The sequence below is a fragment of the Meles meles genome, chromosome 12 (assembly GCF_922984935.1).
Source record: "Meles meles chromosome 12, mMelMel3.1 paternal haplotype, whole genome shotgun sequence".
NCBI classification, from domain to species: domain Eukaryota; kingdom Metazoa; phylum Chordata; class Mammalia; order Carnivora; family Mustelidae; genus Meles; species Meles meles.
This window is the reverse complement of record NC_060077.1, coordinates 53,232,590-53,249,867: the sequence shown is the minus strand read 5'-3', so window position 1 is coordinate 53,249,867 and position 17,278 is coordinate 53,232,590. Positions and strand designations below refer to the sequence as shown.

Sequence of the window (17,278 nt, the reverse complement as noted above, 5' to 3'; positions counted from 1 at the left end):
TGTTAACAGTAATTTGCAGTACGATTGATAGTTACTGTTTTTGTTACTACTATAATGTGGATTTATAATATCTTTCTAACATTTTAATCATTATTTAAACAGATGTGCCTTATTATGTGGCGATTTCTTCACGATAAATCTGCCATAATTAAAAGAAAAATGAAGATTTATTTAGCATTCTTTCTGGGAAGACACTTATTAAAGGAATTCTACTAATACCACTGTTGGCAAATAAGAGGTTTCTGAAAATGTCTTCTAAATTGGCCTCCCAGCTGTTTCCAACTCATCACAGCCCCTGCAAGATGCCAGTGACTGCTGCTCCGGCTCTTATTCTCTCCACCTGGCCCTCAAGGAAAGGCCAGCTGAACCAACCAGCTGAATGTGGCTGGGGAGAAAACTAATAACTATATTAAATGTCCTCCCAACGCATTCAAGACCACTAATCTCAAACAGTCCCTTGCTGTTGCTAAACACTTATTTTACATTCCTCCAATCTGTTCACTCACTTCACTGGGCTTTTCAAACCTTTCCCATTTTCTTGAAACCTTGACACCTGTTTATTCTAGAAAGCTTGGGTCCTATTTAGCTTAGTTTTTATTTTTAGGTGTGTAGAGAATTTCCACCACCTCCCACTATATATACATGTCTACATGCTTTAAATTACTACTTTCCCACTATCCCTTTTCCTTTTATGAATGAATTCATAAAGGAATTAGTTTATGAATGAATCTTTCTCTTTCTTTCTTTCTTTCTTTCTTTCTTTCTTTCTTTCTTTCTTTCTTTCTGTTAGTGAGGTAGAGGGGCAGAGGGAGAGGAAGAGAGGAGAATCTTAAGCAGGCTCCAGGCCCAGTGCAAAGTCCAGTGCGGAGCTCAATCCCACAGCCCTGAGATCATGACCTGACCCCAACTCAAGAATCGGATGCTTCAGTGCCTGAGCCACCCAGGCACCTCTCCTTTTTCCTATTTCTAAGGACAGCGTGCCCAGTTTCCTTACCAAATACTATCTCCTTTGGTCTGTTTGATGCCTGCAGTCCAGTAACTCTCTAAAAAATCAACTTATCCTACCCTGTTAGATCACTCACACGAGTATACAAATGTATTACTTTTTCCATCCATCTTAAAACATTTCCAATCCAATTAAATCTGCAGTTACTGCACCATTTTTCCGCTGCTCTATCAACTCCACATGAGAACTGTGACACTGCTAGGCATCTTCAAGTACTCTCTTCTTATTCTATTCTGTCTTAAACATCCTTCAGTGGTGTTTGCCTTCAGCTTTTCCATCAAAATTTACTCAGTCATGTCACTGACCCCTTAACTTTGTGAAACCCAAGGATTAATTCTTAGTTCTCATACAACTTCGATACACTTGACCAGTCCTTCCTTTTGTAACTCATCACTTGGATTCCAGGGCCTCATCTTCTAAAGGTTTTCATCCTATCACACTGACCTCCTTTTTTAGTTCTTTCCCATTTTTTCAGCCTCTTAATGTTGGGTCTTAGCCTTGGAATGTGTATTAGTTTACTAGGGTGGCTATAACAAACTACCAGAAACTGAGTGGTTTAAATAACCAAAATTTCTTTTCTTTTTCTTTTTTCTTTTCTTTTTTTTTTTTTTTGAGATTTTAATTTGTATTTGAGAGAGAGAACATGCACATGAGTAGGGGTAGGGGACAAGGGGCAGAGGAAGAAGGAGAAGCAGATTCCCTGCTGAACAGAGACAGGACCTTGAGATCATGACCTAAGCAGAAAGCAAATGCTTAACTTACTGAGCTACACAGGTACCCCTCCAAAGTTTATTTTCTAACAGTCTGGAAGCTAGAAGTCCAAGATCAAGTTATTGGCAGGGTTGGTTCCTTCTGAGAGCTATGAAGGAGAATGTGTCACATGCCTCCCCTAGCTTCTGGTGGTGTGCTGGCAATCTGGTGTTCTTTAGTTTGTAGACATATCACCTCATCTCTGCCTTCATATTCAGATAACATTCTTTCTCTGTCCTAGCCATGTCCAAATGTCCCATTTGTACAAGGACAGGTCATACTGGATTAAAGGCCCACTCTACTCTAGCATGACCTCATTCTAATTAATTGTACCTCCACTGACCCTATTTCCAAATAAGGTCACATTCTCAGGTACTGGGAGGACTTGAACATGTTAGTTTTGAGGAAACATAACTCAATCCAAGAGAAACCACTTCCTAAACACATTGTTATATATCTCATTTAGATTTATGCCTTATATTATGTCTGCACACCAAAGACTCCTTAAATTTATATTCCAGGCTAGACTTCTCTAAATTCCGGACTCATATATCCAAATGTATTTTCAATATTTCTACTTTGATATATAACAGACCTTGCAAACATAGCTGTCTTATAAAATGAACTCTCATATAATCCCAAACCAGGATGATAACATAGAGCATAACAAGAACCCCATACCTCCAACATATCCAGTCATTACTCCCTTCCTTCAACAGTACTAATATCCTGACTTTGATAGCATTCACACCTTTGTCTTTTAACTACTCAAATCTAAATAATATTGTCTCATATTACCATTTTTGAATGATATATCATTGAAGTTATACATGATGCATTCAGCTATATCTTGTTTCTTTTTTTCAAGACTATATCTTTAAGATTTGTTCACGTGGGCTCTTGGGTGATTCAGTCGGGTGGTTAAGCATTTAACTCTTGATTTCTGCTCATGATCTCAGGGTCCGGAGACCTAGCCCTCACTGGACTCCACCATCTGCAGAGAGTCCGTTTGAGATTCCCTCTTTCCCTCTCCCTCTGCTCCTTCCCCTATGCTCCACTTGTGTGCTCTCTCTCTCAAATAAATAAATAAATCTTTTATAAAAATTTTGTTCATACTGTTGATTTTCATTGCATTTTATTCATTGTTGAATGTATTTTATAGCAAGATGATATCATAATTCATTTACCTGTTATATTGTAATAAACTTTCAGGATATTTTCATATTTCGGCCGTTATAAATATTCCTGCTATGGGCATTCTTGAAAATGTATCCTGATCAAATAAGCAAGAATTTATGTGGGCTATATGCATAAGAATACAATTACAACATCATAGAAGATGACATACATCTTATTGAACAATGCAAAATATTTTCAAAGCTGTCTCTTATTCAAATTTGTTAAGGAAAATGGAAGACACTTTTTATAGTCTACATATGAGGGGTTTATATTTCAAAAAGTGCTTTTTTTTCATCATGTCAATAATAGAAGAAATAAAGAAACTGAAAAAGCCACCCAAATGATCACCCCCATAGGATTTTTATGGTGTTTTTTTTTTTAGTAGTTGGTGAGGAAAATTTTAGAATAATCACAAATGAATAAGAGAAATAAAACTACAGCTTTTTAAACATAATAATATAAGGAAAAAACTTAAAAGCTTAAAAATAGAAAATGAGAAATGAGATATATGGCAGAAAAAATAACTTCAGAAAAATACTAACTCAAAGCCGAAGGAATATAACAAAACAACGTAATTCAGTGTGCCATATTTATTGCCTTAATGGACTTAAATAATAGTCTGCCTCTTTCCATGACCTTTGCCCTATAATCTTATGGTCCCATCCCATTCTGACTGTTAGTCTTGCTATGTGACTTGGTTTAACCAATGAGATGTTAGAATGATATCCACAGAGGCTTGATTAAACTCTTGTATACATTTCTGATTTTTCTGTTATTCTTTCACCTATGTTCTGATAACAATCTTTTGATAGCCTACTGAACAATGAGAGACTGCATGGGTGGATGTTAAGACATCTCAGCTGAGTTAGACCTGCTAGCCTACAGTCTACCTGCCAACCCAACAAAGACACAAAAGTGAGCTCAGTTAAGATGGTCTCAGTCTGGGGGCGCCTGGGTGGCTCAGTGGGTTAAAGCCTCTGCCTTCGGCTCAGATCATGACCCCAAGGTCCTGGGATCAAGCCCCACATCGGGCTCTCTGCTCAGCAGGGAGCCTGCTTCCTCCTCTCTCTCCCTGTCTGCCTCTCTGACTAGTTGCAATCTCTGTCTATCAAATAAATAAAAATCTTTAAAAAAAAAGAAAAAAAAAAGATGGTCTCAATCTGGCCCAAATAGCAGACCTGAGATGCTTGCAGGCTCATAGATCTGTTTTAACCACTAAGTTTTGGAATGATTTGTTATACTGTATTATTGTTGCAATAAATACCAGATACAAGCACCATGAAACAGAAATTCAAAAACTCAGAAGATATCATAAAACAATAGGAAGATATGAAATGAAAAAGCAGAAAGTAAATGGGGGGGGAAGACAAAAATTATTTAATAAATGAAGGCTTAATTATGAGATGATAAAGCAAAATAAGAAAAATAGACAATAAAAATATGAGAAAGTTAACGGAAATAAACAAAAATTAAGAAGAAATTTGAAAATTGGATAAGAAAAATACACATGGAGCACAGTCAAGATATTTCCAATATACATGTATTTAATGTTCTGAAATAAAAATAAATAATTTTAAAATTGTTCTTTATTGTATATTATATTAGTAGGTTTCCCTCCTATATAAATTTTAGGATGGATCTTTCCATTTCTGGAAAAAAATGCCATTAGGATTTTTATAGATATTGCACTGAATCTGTAGATTGCTTTGAGTAGTATTAACATCTTATTTTTTTAAACATTTATTTTTTTAAAGATTTTTTATTTATTTATTTGACAGAGAGAAACATAGCAAAAGAGGGAATAAAAGCAGGGGGAGTGTAAGAGGGAGAAGCAGTCTTCTGACCGAGCAGGAAGCCAGATGCAGGACTCAATCCCAGAACCCTGGGATCATGACCTGAGCTGAAGGCAGATGCTTAAGGACTGAGCCACCCAGATGCCCCTAGTATTAACATCTTAAAAATATAAAGTCTTCTAAGAGGTTGCTGTGGCCGAAAGTCAAAGAGGTTTCTTCCCATGTTCTCCTCTTGGGTTTTGATTGTTTCCTGTCTCACAATAAGATCTTTTATGCATTTGAATTTATTTTTGGTGTATGGTGTAAGAAAGTGGTCCAGTTTCATTCTTCTGCATGTTGCTGTCCAGTTTTTTCAAAACCATGTTTGAAGAGACTGTGTTTTGCCATTGGGAAAATTAATTTTGTCGAAGATTAGTTTACCATGTAGTTGTGGGTCCATTTTTGGGTTCTCTATTCTGATCCATTGATCTGTGTGTGTGTTTTTGTGCCAGTACTGTACTGCCTTGATGATTATAGCTTTGTAATACAGCTAGAAGTCTAGAATTGTGATGTCTCCAGTTTTGCTTTTCTTTTTCAGAACTGCTGTGTCTATTTGGGGTCTTTTGTGGTTCTATACAAATTTTAAGATTGTTTGTTCTAACTCTGTGAAAAATGCTGGTGATATTTTGATAAGAATTGCATTAAATGTGTAGATCGCTTTAGATAGTATAGACATTTTACTTCTAACAACCTATTTTTGACATCTTTAGATTTTTCTGTCTGTAAGATCACATTGCCCAAATGGCCAACAGGTACATGAGAGAATGCTCAAAATCACTAATCATCAGGGAAATCCAAATCAAAACCACAATGAGATATTATCTGACACCTGCTAGAATAGCTATAATCAAGAATGTAGCAGATAGCAAGTATTGGCAAGGATGTGGAGAAAGGAGCCCTTGTATGCTATTGGTAAGAATGTAGATTGGTTCAGCTACTATGGAACAGTTAGGACGTCTCTCAAAAAATTTTTTAAAAAATGGAAAAATGGGACAGATGTTGTTTAAGTGTACAAACTTACAACTAGTAGATAAATAAGTCCTGGAAATCTAATGAAACATAGTGACTATAGGCAACAATATTATATTATATACATTAAACTTGCTAAGAGGCTATATTTCATTATTCCCAACACAAGAAAGAAATAATAATTACATAAGGTGATAGAGGTATTAACTAATGATACAATGATGATCAAGTCATAATATATAAAAGTATCAAATCAACATATTGTACACCTCAAAACTGACTTGTTTTCAGAAACCATGGAGACCAGAAGGAAGTGGGTTGACATTTAAAATGGTGAAAGAAACAAAAGCTGTCAACGAAGAATTCTATACTCAGGAAAACCATCCATAAGAATGAGGAGAAATTAAGATATTCCCAAATAAGCAAAAGCTAAGCGATTCTGTCATTAGTAAACCTGCCCTACAACAAATGTTAAGGGGAACTCTACAGGCTGAAATAAGAGGATATCAGAGAGTAACTTGAAAATATCTGATGAAGGGAGACTCGGTGGCTCAGTGGATTAAAGCCTCTGCCTTCGGCTCAGGTCATGATCCCAGGGTCCTGGGATTGAGCCCCACATTGGGCTCTCTGCTCAGCAGGGAGACTGCTTCCTCCCTTCTCTCTGCCTACCTCTCTGCCTACTTGTGATCTGTCAAATAAACAAAATCTTAAAAAAAAAAAAGAAAAGATCTGATGAAATAAAAATTCTAGTAAAATTGACCATAAAGATAAATATAAAAGCTGGCATCTTTGTGTTTTGGGTTGTTTTTTTCTGTGTGTCTTAGAAGACAAATGCATAAAACTTTAATTATAAGTCTATATTGATGGATATGCAGCTATAAACTATAATTATAAGTCTAAATTAATGGGTTCATATATATATGAAGTAAAGATTAGAATATAGCAAAAAATGGCAAGATTTCATTTCTTTTGATGGCTGCATAGTATTCCATTGTGTATATATACCACATCTTCTTTATCGCGACGACGTGGATGGAACTAGAGCGTATCATGCTTAGTGAAATAAGTCAATTGGAGAAAGACAACTATCATATGATCTCCCTGATATGAGGACATGGAGAAGCAACATGGGGTGTTAGGGGGATAGGAGAAGTATAAATGAAACAAGATGGGATTGGGAGGGAGACAAACCATAAATGACTCTTAATCTCACAAAACAAACTGGGGGTTGCTGGGGAGAGGTGGGATTGGGAGAGGGGGAGGGGGCTATGGACATTGGGGAGGGTATGTGCTATCGTTGAGTGCTGTGAAGTGTGTAAACCTGGCGATTCACAGACCTGTACCCCTGGGGATAAAAATACATTATATGTTTATTAAAAAAAAAAAAAATTTGGAAGGGGAGGCGAACCATAAGAGACTATGGACTCTGAAAAACAACCTGAGGGTTTTGAAAGGTCAGGGGTGCGAGGCTGGGGGAACAGGTGGTGGGTAATGGGGAGGGCACGTTTTGCATGGAGCACTGGGTGTTGTGCAAAAACAATGAATACTGTTACACTGAAAAAATAAATAAAATGGAAAAAAAAGAATATAGCAAAAAATCACTGAAAACAAAAATTTATTCTTGTAAAAGATTACCAAAACTAACAAATCTTTTTCCAGATTAATGAAGAAAAAAGAGAGAAGAATACAGCATATAACAAATACAACATACAACAAAAATGACAACATAAAGGGGTAGAGGAAAACCTGAATAGAGGAATAGTTTTTGTACACTATTCAAATTTAGCTGGTATTAATTCAAACTATTGTTATGAACCTAAGGGTTTAAATGGAATCCCCGGAATAACCACTCATAAAATACCTAGAAAACATCCATAAAAGGAAATGAGAAGAAAATCAGAGCGGTTCATTACAAAACATCAATTAAATAAATAATAAAGCAGTAATGGGAGAATTGAGGACCAAAAAAGATTTAAGACATAGAGAAAATGTAAAAGAATAACAGAAATAAGTTTTCTATCAGTAATTATTTTGAAGGTAAATTAGTCTCTTCAACTGAAGGGCAGATATTAGCAGAATGTATTTTTTAAAAAGTTATTCAACTATACTCTGCTATTTTTAACAGACTCACTTTAGATCCAAAGATACGCCAAGGCAGAAAGTGAAAGAAAGACAAAAGATACTGCATGTAAATAGCAACTGAAAGAAAGCAAGGGCAACCATACTTACATCAGGGAAAAACAAAACAAAACAAAACAAAAACAGATTTTTAAGACAAAAATCATCACAAGAATCAAAGAAACACATTACATAATGATAATAACATCAACTGAATAGAAAAATATAAGATGTGTATATTATCGGAGCTCCCAAATATACGAAGCAAATATTTATAGAATTGATGGGAGAAATAAGCAACAGCACAATAATAATAAGAGATTTCAGTTCCCTATTTCCAATAATAGATAAAACAACCAGAAAGAAAATCAATAATGAAACAGAGAACTTGAGCACACTATAGACCAATTGGGCCTAAGAGACATATACAAAATATTTTACCCAATAACAGCAGAATACACACTTTCCTAAGTGCACATGGAACATTCTCCAGACTTGGCCATGTAAGACCATAAAATAAGTCTCAACAAAGTTAAGAAAGCTGAAATCATAGACAATGTTTTTTTTCGAATGACAGTGGAATGAAATTAGCAGAGGAAAACTGGAAAATCCACAAATATGTGGAAATTAAATAATATGCTCTTTAACAAGCAATAGGTCAAAAATAAATCTCAAGTAAAATTAGAAAATAATTTGAAGCAAATGAAGAAGGAATGCAAGCAAAATGCAAAGCCAGAAAAAGGAAAGAAATGACAAAGACTAGAGTGATGAAAAATGAAGTAGAGATTAGAAAAATAGCAAAAAATCACTGGAAACAAATATTTGTTCTTTAAAAGATTACCAAAACTGACAAATCTTTTCCCAGATTGATGAAGAATAAAAGAGAAGACTAAAATTACTTCATCAGAAATGAAAGTTAAGACATTATTATAAATCTTACAAAATACCAAGGATTGGGGCGCCTGGGTGGCTCAGTGGGTTAAGCCGCTGCCTTCAGCTCAGGTCATGATCTCAGGGTCCTGGGATCGAGTCCTGCATCGGGCTCTCTGCTCAGCAGGGAGCCTGCTTCCCTCTCTCTCTCTCTGCCTGCCTCTCTATCTACTTGTGATCTCTCTCTGTCAAATAAATAAATAAAATCTTTAAAAAAAAATACCAAGGATTATAAGAGAATACTGTAAGACAGACAAATGCACAAATTTTTAAAGCCTACAAATTCACTAAGTTGACTCAAGAAGAAATTAAAAAATCTGAATAGAACTATAACAGGACACTGAATCACTTATCAAACACCTTTTCACAAAGGAAAATCCATGATCAGATGACTCACTATCAATTCTACCAAATATCTAAAGAAAAATTAACACCAATCCTTTTCAAATTCCTGTGAGAAGTAAAAATAGAAGAGAAAGAAACACTTCTAAGCTTAATGGGTAGAGGGTTGCTTTTTGGGATGTTGAATAAATAAGACATCAGGACTAGTCAGTGATGATGGTTGCACAGCACTGTAAACGTCAATGGATGGTGCACACTAAGTTGGTTAAAAAGCTGTTTTTTAAAAAATGATATTTATTTATTTATTTGCTTGAGCGAGAAAGAGAGAGAGAGAAAAAATATGTGCACAGAGGGAGATTGAGAGGGAAGGCAGACTCCCCGCCGGGCAGAGAGCCTGAGGTGGGACTTGATCCCAGGACCCTGAGATCATGACCTGAGTGGAAGGCAGAGGCTTAACCCACTGAGGCACCCAGGCACGCCAAAGTGGTAAGTTTTATGTTAAGCTCATTTTACTACAATTTTAAAATCATCTTAGATCTTTAAATTCTAATGATCATAGTATTTTATTTCTAAAATTTATATTTGAACTTTTTTCAGCCATGGATAAAATTTTGCACCCTCTTTTTCCTGTCCATATTTTAGATTATCTACTTTTTAAATACATGACACAGATTTTTCATCCTATAGATGATAATTTATTTTCATTCTGTACATGATAATTCCAATGTCTAAAATCTTTTTTATCTGTTCTGGTTGCACATATCATTTATGCTGTCTTACTGCCTTATTTGCTTTATCATTATATTTATGGAACATTTATGTTTGAAATCAACTATATTTCTTTGTGGAGAACCCTTGTGACCTAGACTGTGAAGTTTTGTTCTCTCAGTGATTATTTGCATTTGCTTCTTAGGGTTTACATTCTTATCCCCTTGAACAGTCAGAACACATAACTTCATGAGATGCTTTCAACTTACTCCTTCCCCTGGGTTGTCAGACCACATAAGCAGGATGAGCTTGGACCCCAAAACTGCATGAGCACCAGCTTGTAGTTAAGAATTCTGAAACCCAAGGCTAAAATAGACAAGCTTCTATCTTTTCAAATGATTAATTTTCTGTTTTATTTATTTTTCCAGGTTCATTCTTTCACTGAAATTGTTACACTTGAATCCCAGATTTATGTGTGATCTCTGATTTGATCTTTCACTTTGTGTGGGCTCTAGGCACACACAGGTTATTAAAATCAAAGCTTTATATTAAGGAATGTACAACTTTTCCCAGGGAAGCCACAGACTTTATTTCACTTATTACTGTGGATTTATGCTTTCTATTTGCTTTCTGCCTCTAAGGATTACTCTGACTTTATTGCCAGCTCAGACATGCACTTTAAACTATTCTTTTAAAAATTATTCAACTTTCTCTGACATTTTTGGAATAGGATGATTTGGAGGTATCCATTTCTGCCATATTGCCAGAGATGATACACCGTCAACTTTTCTTTTTTTTTTTTTCCAGAGATAAAGGAAAAAGTCAGGTCCTAATAGTGTATCATTGTCCGGATTATCCTAATGATGAAACAAATCTACCAACTTCCCTTTCAATGTATCTGTACTGATCATTAGTGCTTTCACCCAATATTTCCAGCTTTCTAACTTTCTTGCACAGGGTAGGATTGTTTGCCATCAATATGAAGTTAGACTTAACCATGTAGCTTTGTTTGGCTATTGAAATGTGTGTGAAAGTGATGCATCCCCTCTGCCCAGAAAATTTTGGAGATGGTGAGTGACTAAATGTACACGACTCCCACTGCTGCACAGCTTAAGCAAAGGTCACTATAATGATTTGTTCATCTAGATCCCTCTGAGGGATGATGATGACCAGAGACAGCCCCTTCTCATGGCTGTATAAATAATTAAGTTTTTGTTATCCTGAGCCCCTGAGATTTGGGGGAATTTTTGTTACCCTAGCATTTCTTAGCCCATACTACTTGCTATTTTGTCAAATACTGTCACTTTTTAAGCTCACTCCAATGCCCACTACTTCATGAGGTGTTCTCTGATATTGTTCAGAAAGTAATCACTCTTCCTCTATACTACACGGATAAGAATAACATGTGCTATGGTGAGTGCTGTGAATTGTGTAAGACTCATGAGTCACAGACCTTACCCCTGAAACAAATAATACATTATATGTTAATTAAAAAAAGAATAACAATAAAAATGGCTGATTGAGTTTACTATTAGTGAGCTGTTGTAATAAGTGTTTTATTCACATTAGCTCATGTAATATTACCACAAGACTATGAAGAAGATGTATTATAATTTTTATTTTACAAGTGAGGAACATAGGCTTTAACATTAAGTCTCACACATATTGCTCATATGATATTTGTCATATTTGACTGAAATTTATAATTACTGGTTGATTTCATACTATCCCAGTTAAAATTAGAACACCTATTTAGCTTCATGTCTACAAGTCCCAGCCAATGGCTGGCACACAGTAGGTGCTCAATTATTAAAACATATCTTTTTCTAATTTAAAAAAGTACATTGAAAATTTAAAGATGAAAGAAATGTAAATGATAAAACAACAAATACTTTTGTGTTTTACCACTCTAAGAAAGTTTTAATAGAAATCTTTAGTTTATTTCCTTCTACTTTTTCTGTGCATGTGTAACTTGCACACCACTGACACAATATCCTGTGTGCAAATTTGTAGATTGAATTTTATACTTAAATTCAAATATTAAGCACCACATACTCTTTTCAGTAACTTTACTAAAATACTGAGTTTATTTCACATGTTTATTTTTTTCTCTCCACCATTTCCATTGTCTGATTATCACTGCTACCATGTCCTATCATCTCATTCCATACATACTCAAACCCGAGCGAACAGTGGAGTTCTATCTTTAAAAAGTAGACAGGCTGTTTTTCAGAGTCCATAGTCTCTTATGGTTCGCTTCCCCTCCCCAATGTCCATAGCCCGCTCCCCCTCCCCCAATCCCACCTCCCCCCAGCAACCCCCAGTTTGTTTTGTGAGATTAAGAGTCATTTATGGTTTGTCTCCCTCCCAATCCCATCTTGTTTCATTTATTCTTCTCCTATCTCCTACCCCCCCATGTTGCTTCTCCATGTCCTCATATCAGGGAGATCATATGATAGTTGTCTTTCTCCGATTGACTTATTTCACTAAGCATGATACGCTCTAGTTCCATCCACGTCGTCGCAAATGGCAAGATTTCATTTCTTTTGATGGCTGCATAGTATTCCATTGTGTATATATACCACATCTTCTTGATCCATTCATCTGTTGATGGACATCTAGGTTCTTTCCATAGTCTGGCTATTGTAGACATTGCTGCTATAAACATTCGGGTACACGTGCCCCTTCGGATCACTATGTTTGTATCTTTAGGGTAAATACCCAGTAGTGCAATTGCTGGGTCATAGGGTAGTTCTATTTTCAACATTTTGAGGAACCTCCATGCTGTTTTCCAGAGTGGTTGCACCAGCTTGCATTCCCACCAACAGTGGAGGAGGGTTCCCCTGAGGGTTTTGAAGGGTCAGGGGTGGGAGGTTGGAGCAACCTGAGGGTTTTGAAGGGTCAGGGGTGGGAGGTTGGGGGAACAGGTGGTGGGTAATGGAGAGGGCACGTTTTGCATGGAGCACTGGGTGTTGTGCAAAAAGAATGAATACTGTTACGCTGAAAAAATAAATAAAATGAGAAAAAAAAAAATAAAAAGTAGACAGGCATTTGGGACAACACATTCTTGGCACTGGAACCTAGACAACATTTATCAGACATGGTAGGGAAAAGTCTCACTCTGTGTTATAAAAAGGATATCCAGATATTAACTGTTACAGAAATGAAATGATGGAAAATTTTAACAAACTTTTGAATTATTTTCTTAAAGAGATTGCTCCAAAGCTGGAGATCTTGAATAAACTCCTGGTCAGTCATCTGGAAGCAATTCTTCACATAAATGATGAACTTGGCTTCCACTCTGGAAAGAAAACCACCTTTTTCTACACTTACTTGCATTTTTGCCTACAGAACTAGGTCCTTTGGGTGTCTTAAGAAGAGTTTTTTCCTGTTCTATTGATCCTGTACCTTTTGATCTTCATGTGGATAGTTTTGAGTTTCTTTCATTCTGGTTTGCAATTTTGGCTAGAGTATCTCATATAGGTTTTTTACTGGAGCTTTTTCTTCAGCTTCTTCCTCATCATTATGTTCATCATCATCTACTCCCCCTCCTCCCTCCTCAACCCTCCCCCTCGCTGCCGCCACTGCCCCTTCCTCCTCCTCCTATTTCTTCATCTTCATCATCATCATCTTCTTCTTCTTCTTCTTCTTCTTCTTCTTCTTCTTCTTCTTCTTCTTCTTCTTTCTTCTTCTTCTTCTTCTTCTTCTTCTTCTTCTTCTTCTTCTTCTTCTTCTTCTTCTTCTTCTTCTTCTTCTTCTTCTTCTTCTTCTTCTTCTTCTTCTTCTTCTTCTTCTTCTTCTTCTTCTTCTTCTTCTTCTTCTTCTTCTTCTTCTTCTTCTTCTTCTTCCTTCTTCTTCTTCCCCATCATCTTTATCATCATTTCCACAGCACCAAGTTTTGCTTTTCTCTGGAAATGTTCTTAAAGTTCCAAAGTTAGAGCACTTTACGGATGACTAAGGAATTTCACATCCTCTTCCCCTTCATCTTCTGACTCAGCATCTTCCCCCACAGCTACTAAGTGCTTTCCACCGCTATGCACAGACCCTGAACAACATGTCAATGGTAAGACCACAGGTGGTGTTATTTCCGAGTCCCCAAGGGAAACCTTGGCTATACAGACATTTTCAAATTTTCTGTTGTGACTTGCATCGGACTGCCTTTGTACTTCATTGCCTTTGTTTCAACAATGTGTAATTCATCCTTTGCCCCAACCCCTGAAATGACTGTTCTTTAAGATAACTGGTGCTCATTTTCATCATTATCCACTTTAAAATGGTAATCTTTGTCAGCCTTTAGTTCACAACTGAAAAGTTAGATCTCGGTCCTCAGAGGGCTCATGTTCATGTCCATCAAATCTTCCATGGGGTGGTGGCACACGCATAGGAAGTTGAAGAAGGCAAATATAGATAAACTACTACTATGCCAGAGAAGAGCCAAGCAGAACAGAATCACACCAGGGAAAGCAAGTATTCATTATCTTAGCATCTATTTTATAAATAAATAAAATGCAATCATATGGGTAAAACCATAATTTTCACATTTCACATTTACATTTCCTGAATGTTATTAATTTTATCCATTCTTTCCTTTAGAAGTATTTATTGAGCTCTTCTTATATTCCCATGGATTCTTCTAAATAGTGGATACAAGGGCAAAGCAAACAAACAAACAAACACCTGCTCTAATAGAATTTATTTTCTAGTGGGAGGGGAGAGATAATTAAGTTAATAAATGTATAATTTAATGTAAGCATTATGAAGAGGTAAAGTCAGATAAAGTGATAGAAAATAATGGCTTTTTTTTTTTTTTTTTTTTTTTTTGGTATTTTCAACAGGTTTGCCAAGGATGATTTTTTGTTGGGGTGATAATGTTTGAGGAAAGGGTTGAATGAAGTGAGAAGTAAAATCACTTGGCTTTTTTTTTTTTTTTTTTTTTTTTTTTTTCCCTTTTTATTTATTTATTTTTTTTTCATCGTAACAGTATTCATTCTTTTTGCACAACACCCAGTGCTCCATGCAAAACGTGCCCTCCCCATCACCCACCACCTGTTCCCCCAACCTCCCACCCCTGACCCTTCAAAACCCTCAGGTTGTTTTTCAGAGTCCATAGTCTCTTATGGTTCGCCTCCCCTCCCCAATGTCCATAGCCCGCACCCCCCTCTCCCAATCCCACCTCCCCCCAGCAACCCCCAGTTTGTTTTGTGAGATTAAGAGTCATTTATGGTTTGTCTCCCTCCCAATCCCATCTTGTTTCATTTATTCTTCTCCTATCCCCCTACCCCCCCCATGTTGCTTCTCCATGTCCTCATATCAGGGAGATCATATGATAGTTGTCTTTCTCCGATTGACTTATTTCACTAAGCATGATACGCTCTAGTTCCATCCACGTCGTCGCAAATGGCAAGATTTCATTTCTTTTGATGGCTGCATAGTATTCCATTGTGTATATATACCACATCTTCTTGATCCATTCATCTGTTGATGGACATCTAGGTTCTTTCCATAGTCTGGCTATTGTAGACATTGCTGCTATAAACATTCGGGTACACGTGCCCCTTCGGATCACTATGTTTGTATCTTTAGGGTAAATACCCAGTAGTGCAATTGCTGGGTCATAGGGTAGTTCTATTTTCAACATTTTGAGGAACCTCCATGCTGTTTTCCAGAGTGGTTGCACCAGCTTGCATTCCCACCAACAGTGGAGGAGGGTTCCCCTGAGGGTTTTGAAGGGTCAGGGGTGGGAGGTTGGAGCAACCTGAGGGTTTTGAAGGGTCAGGGGTGGGAGGTTGGGGGAACAGGTGGTGGGTAATGGAGAGGGCACGTTTTGCATGGAGCACTGGGTGTTGTGCAAAAAGAATGAATACTGTTACGCTGAAAAAATAAATAAAATGAGAAAAAAAAATAAAAAGTAGACAGGCATTTGGGACAACACATTCTTGGCACTGGAACCTAGACAACATTTATCAGACATGGTAGGGAAAAGTCTCACTCTGTGTTATAAAAAGGATATCCAGATATTAACTGTTACAGAAATGAAATGATGGAAAATTTTAACAAACTTTTGAATTATTTTCTTAAAGAGATTGCTCCAAAGCTGGAGATCTTGAATAAACTCCTGGTCAGTCATCTGGAAGCAATTCTTCACATAAATGATGAACTTGGCTTCCACTCTGGAAAGAAAACCACCTTTTTCTACACTTACTTGCATTTTTGCCTACAGAACTAGGTCCTTTGGGTGTCTTAAGAAGAGTTTTTTCCTGTTCTATTGATCCTGTACCTTTTGATCTTCATGTGGATAGTTTTGAGTTTCTTTCATTCTGGTTTGCAATTTTGGCTAGAGTATCTCATATAGGTTTTTTACTGGAGCTTTTTCTTCAGCTTCTTCCTCATCATTATGTTCATCATCATCTACTCCCCCTCCTCCCTCCTCAACCCTCCCCCTCGCTGCCGCCACTGCCCCTTCCTCCTCCTCCTATTTCTTCATCTTCATCATCATCATCTTCTTCTTCTTCTTCTTCTTCTTCTTCTTCTTCTTCTTCTTCTTCTTCTTCTTCTTTCTTCTTCTTCTTCTTCTTCTTCTTCTTCTTCTTCTTCTTCTTCTTCTTCTTCTTCTTCTTCTTCTTCTTCTTCTTCTTCTTCTTCTTCTTCTTCTTCTTCTTCTTCTTCTTCTTCTTCTTCTTCTTCTTCTTCTTCTTCTTCTTCTTCTTCCTTCTTCTTCTCCTTCCTTCTTCTTCTTCCCCATCATCTTTATCATCATTTCCACAGCACCAAGTTTTGCTTTTCTCTGGAAATGTTCTTAAAGTTCCAAAGTTAGAGCACTTTACGGATGACTAAGGAATTTCACATCCTCTTCCCCTTCATCTTCTGACTCAGCATCTTCCCCCACAGCTACTAAGTGCTTTCCACCGCTATGCACAGACCCTGAACAACATGTCAATGGTAAGACCACAGGTGGTGTTATTTCCGAGTCCCCAAGGGAAACCTTGGCTATACAGACATTTTCAAATTTTCTGTTGTGACTTGCATCGGACTGCCTTTGTACTTCATTGCCTTTGTTTCAACAATGTGTAATTCATCCTTTGCCCCAACCCCTGAAATGACTGTTCTTTAAGATAACTGGTGCTCATTTTCATCATTATCCACTTTAAAATGGTAATCTTTGTCAGCCTTTAGTTCACAACTGAAAAGTTAGATCTCGGTCCTCAGAGGGCTCATGTTCATGTCCATCAAATCTTCCATGGGGTGGTGGCACACGCATAGGAAGTTGAAGAAGGCAAATATAGATAAACTACTACTATGCCAGAGAAGAGCCAAGCAGAACAGAATCACACCAGGGAAAGCAAGTATTCATTATCTTAGCATCTATTTTATAAATAAATAAAATGCAATCATATGGGTAAAACCATAATTTTCACATTTCACATTTACATTTCCTGAATGTTAT

At 36.8% G+C, this 17,278-nt stretch overlaps 2 pseudogenes; both read right to left on the bottom strand.

Annotated features, from left to right (window-relative positions):
* LOC123953896 overlaps positions 1-14,197 on the bottom strand; it is a 29,361-nt pseudogene extending 15,164 nt beyond the window's left edge.
* Positions 14,198-15,829: 1,632 nt separating this feature from the next.
* Positions 15,830-17,073, bottom strand: LOC123953895 (annotated as a pseudogene).
* Positions 17,074-17,278: the final 205 nt, after the last annotated feature.